The sequence below is a fragment of the Nomia melanderi genome, unplaced genomic scaffold (genome assembly GCF_051020985.1).
Source record: "Nomia melanderi isolate GNS246 unplaced genomic scaffold, iyNomMela1 scaffold0692, whole genome shotgun sequence".
Lineage (NCBI taxonomy): Eukaryota > Metazoa > Arthropoda > Insecta > Hymenoptera > Halictidae > Nomia > Nomia melanderi.
The window spans coordinates 5,926-10,917 of record NW_027475806.1 but is presented as its reverse complement, the minus strand read 5'-3'; the positions used below and the strand labels follow the sequence as shown (position 1 = coordinate 10,917).

Below are 4,992 nucleotides of genomic sequence, written 5' to 3'. Positions count from 1 at the left end.
CACTGTCCGTGAAATTCACAGAATTTTCGCGTGTCCGCGACAAACGCCGACGAGACACCCATCGTTCGCTCGTACGTAGCATCCTTCTCTTAACCCGACTCAGAAACGTTCTTTGCGCCCTTCGGTAAAAAAACGTTCGATCCGAAGAGGTGAACGACGGCGGGGATTTGACAGAGCTACGCAAGCAGTGTATGGTACGTAAACGACCCTCAGCCAGGCGTGGTCCAGGAATTGTATCCGTGGACCGCAATGTGCGTTCGAAATGTCGATGTTCATGTGTCCTGCAGTTCACACGTTGACGCGCAATTAGCTGCGTTCTTCATCGACCCACGAGCCAAGTGATCCACCGTTCAGGGTAATCGTATAAATTTTATATTTCACATATATAATTTTATTCTCATTTGTTCGACCTAATATCTCTCTTCTTTCAAAGAGAAGATAAAAGTTGATACCTGAATCTCCGACCAGCGCGCGAAGGAGATTCAGGCGTCGCCTTGGAGACGACACCGAAGCCTTTCGAGACGAAAAACGTTCAAGTAATATGTATATATTTCTCGACGTTCCGGGCGTATAGTGCATTCAAAAACCCGCGAAAGACGCAGAAGACTCGCACGCGTGGAAACGACGGGGATATATTTTGTATCCTACCCGATACTGAATCCATCGCGTGCAGTCGACCCTCGCGTTCTTCCGATCAGACGCATCTATTGTTGCGCGCATGTTTTCGCGTCGCATCGCGCGAAACGTTGCACGAATCGTACCGATCGATCGATTGAAAGCAAATAATGAAAAAAGACTTCACAGCTGGCTCTTTGCCGGTCATTCGTCCCATGTTATCTCTTGCCGCGAAATTGGCGCGCAAGAGTTGGGTGTCAGACGCGCGGCTTTAAAACGAGCTTCACGGCCGGTCCCTTCGTTACCGCTTTCGTTCTTTCTCTCGGAACGACCATGAACGAACACGACGAGCGACGCTACGGCATACACACGTCCACGGATTCGATTAAAAAAACAGACTTCACAGCTGGCTCTTTGCCGGTCATTCGTCCCATATTATCTCTTGCCGCGAAATTGGCGCGCAAGAGTTGGGTGTCAGACGCACGGCTTTAAAACGAGCTTCACGGCCGGTCCTCTCAATTCCGTGTACGGTACACGCAAGATGCGGGTTCCACTTCCAGACTACCCGGTCCCTTCTCTCTACGAGAATCGATAGTAGAAGAACGGCTCGAAAACGCGTCTCAGAGACTAGGGGAAAAGAAGCGGTATGCGAGCGAAACGAAAACGCATTATGGAAACGTCGCGAAACAATGTTCGACGGTTGCTCGGTTCCAATCGTGCGGCCGTTTCAATTTCTCGTGCGCTTCACCGTCCCTCCGTAACTCTGGCCGATCGCGTATACCGAAGAGCCGACACGCGCAAAAACCACAGGCATTGTATACTGTATATATATATGTTACAGTCACAGCCTTCGCGCGTTTTACTCTCCGACGCGGGGTTTCCACGACGAAAGAGAGACAGTTTCGTGGCGGGTGACTCGGCCGAATCGCTACGACGGGTATTTCTATTATAGAACGAATCATCGCCACCCTTTACCAGTGCCCGACGAAGGAATCACAAGGTCATCTGGAGTTTACAATGCCAGCGACGGTAATTCCAACGAAGACCCGATAAGTCAACTCATCGTTCTATTTCTCCCCGTACAGAAAAGCGAATCGACGCTAACGCACCTCGCGCAAGCACGAACGTTCTCTTCGCGTGGATCATCCCATCGTCGAAAGATGTAAAGACGCATTGGAGATCGTGGTCTCTGGCGGGCTCATTGCACGCCCCACTGCATATCTTTCCTCGAATCGAGAATGATTCGTCCACTAAGGCTGCGAAACTACGCGTCGAGGAAACTAGGGGAAAGAAGCGGGATGCGAGCGAAACGACAATACATTATGGAAACGTCGCGAAACAATGTTCGGCGGTTGCTCGTTTCCTCCTGCGGACGTTTCATTGCTCGGGCGCTTCACGTCCCTCCGTAACCTTCGCGCGATCGCGTGCCCCGGAGAGCCGGCAACCGGTGAACCACAGGCGTATAAACTATAGTCTTCTATAGCAAGCCTTCGGCGGTTACTCTCCGACGCGGGGATTCCACGACGAGAGAGAATTTCGTGGCGGGTGACATCGGTCGAAACGCTACGACGGGTATTTCTATTATAGAACGAATCATCGCCACCCTTTACCAGTGCCCGACGAAGGAATCACAAGGTCATCTGGAGTTTACAATGCCAGCGACGGTAATTCCAACGAAGACCCGATAAGTCAACTCATCGTTCTATTTCTCCCCGTACAGACAAGCGAATCAACGCTATCGCACCTCACGCATGCACGAACGTTCTCTTCGCGTGAATCGTCCCATCGTCGAAAGATATAGCCGCTTGGAGATCGTGGCCCATCAAGTTCTTCCGTAACTCCTGCGCGATCGCGTACCCCGGAGAGCAGGCAACCGGTGAACCACAGGCGTATAAACTATAGTCTTCTATAGCAAGCCTTCGCGTTTACTCTACGACGCGGGGATTCCACGACGAGAGAGATTTTCGTGGCGGGTGACACGGCCGAATCGCTACGACGGGTATTTCTATTATAGAACGAATCATCGCCACCCTTTACCAGTGCCCGACGAAGGAATCACAAGGTCATCTGGAGTTTACAATGCCAGCGACGGTAATTCCAACGAAGACCCGATAAGTCAACTCATCGTTCTATTTCTCCCCGTACAGAAAAGCGAATCGGCGCTATCGCACCTCACGCAAGCAGGAATGATCTCTTCGCGTGGATCGTCCCATCGTCGAAAGATGTAAGACGTACAGAAATCGTGGTCCATCACGATTATTCGTAACTCTCCGAGTCGCGTATCTGAGAGTAGGACAAACGGAGAACCACAGGCATAAATAATACTATATGTTTCTTATATAGTTAGCCTTCGCGTTTTACTCTCCGACATGGGGATTCCACGACGAGAGAGAGTTTCGTGGCGGGTGTCTCGGCCGAATCGCTACGACGGGTATTTCTATTATAGAACGAATCATCGCCACCCTTTACCAGTGCCCGACGAAGGAATCACAAGGTCATCTGGAGTTTACAATGCCAGCGACGGTAATTCCAACGAAGACCCGATAAGTCAACTCATCGTTCTATTTCTCCCCGTACAGAAAAGCGAATCGACGCTATCGCACCTCGCGCGAGCACGTAACTACTCTTCGCGTGGATCGTCCCATCGTCGAAAGATGTAAGACGCACGGAAATCGTGGCCCATCAACGTTTTTTTGTAACTCTGCCGATCGCGTATCACAGAGCCGAGACGCACATACCACAGGCGTATAATACCGTTTTCTTTCGTATGGTAAGCCTTCGCGTTTACTCTTCGGCGCGGGGTTTCCACGTCGAGAGAGACATTCGTGGCGGGTGACATCGGTCGAAACGCTACGACGGGTATTACTATTATAGAACGAATCATCGCCACCCTTTACCAGTGCCCGACGAAGGAATCACAAGGTCATCTGGAGTTTACAATGCCAGCGACGGTAATTCCAACGAAGACCCGATAAGTCAACTCAACGTTCTATTTCTCCCCGTACAGAAAAGCGAATCGACGCTGTTGCACCTCACGCAAGCACGAACGTTCTCTTCGCGTGGATCGTCCCATCGTCGAAAGATGTAAGACGCACGGAAATCGTGGCACATCACGTGTTTTCGGAACTCTGTCGACCGCGTATCTCAGAGACGACGCGCGCGAACCACTGGCATATACTATTATATATCGCGTTTTACCCTCCGACGCGGGGATTCCACGACGAGAGAGAGTTTCGTGAGCGGGTTGACTCGGAAGAAACGCTACGACGGGTATTTCTATTATAGAACGCATCATCGCCACCCTTTACCAGTGCCCGACGAAGGAATCACAAGGTCATCTGGAGTTTACAATGCCAGCGACGGTAATTCCAACGAAGACCCGATAAGTCAACTCAACGTTCTATTTCTCCCCGTACAGAAAAGCGAATCGACGCAATCGCACCATACGCGTGCACGTAAACAACTCTTCGCGTGGATCGTCCCATCGTCGAGAGACGTAAGTTTTCATAGTATGAATTCGCGTTTTACTCTCCGACGCGGGGATTCCACGACGAGAGAGAGTTTCGTGAGCGGGTTGACTCGGAAGAAACGCTACGACGGGTATTTCTATTATAGAACGCATCATCGCCACCCTTTACCAGTGCCCGACGAAGGAATCACAAGGTCATCTGGAGTTTACAATGCCAGCGACGGTAATTCCAACGAAGACCCGATAAGTCAACTCAACGTTCTATTTCTCCCCGTACAGAAAAGCGAATCGACGCAATCGCACCATACGCGTGCACGTAAACAACTCTTCGCGTGGATCGTCCCATCGTCGAGAGACGTAAGTTTTCATAGTATGAATTCGCGTTTTACTCTCCGACGCGGGGATTCCACGACGAGAGAGAGTTTCGTGAGCGGGTTGACTCGGAAGAAACGCTACGACGGGTATTTCTATTATAGAACGCATCATCGCCACCCTTTACCAGTGCCCGACGAAGGAATCACAAGGTCATCTGGAGTTTACAATGCCAGCGACGGTAATTCCAACGAAGACCCGATAAGTCAACTCAACGTTCTATTACTCCCCGTACAGAAAAGCGAATCGACGCAATCGCACCATACGCGTGCACGTAACAACTCTTCGCGTGGATCGTCCCATCGTCGAGAGACGTAAGTTTCATAGTAAGCCTTCGGCGTTTTACTCTCCGACGCGGGGATTCCACGACGAGAGAGAGAGTTTCGTGAGCGGGTTGACTCGGAAGAAACGCTACGACGGGTATTTCTATTATAGAACGCATCATCGCCACCCTTTACCAGTGCCCGACGAAGGAATCACAAGGTCATCTGGAGTTTACAATGCCAGCGACGGTAATTCCAACGAAGACCCGATAA

At 50.7% G+C, this 4,992-nt stretch overlaps 1 non-coding gene across 1 annotated transcript; it reads right to left on the bottom strand.

The window, feature by feature from the left end:
* Window positions 1–203: 203 nt before the first annotated feature.
* LOC143176639 (5.8S ribosomal RNA) lies at window positions 204–358 on the bottom strand. Its single transcript, XR_013001161.1, has one exon. It is a non-coding gene; the product is annotated as a 5.8S ribosomal RNA (ribosomal RNA).
* Between the last annotated feature and the right edge of the window lie 4,634 nt (window positions 359–4,992).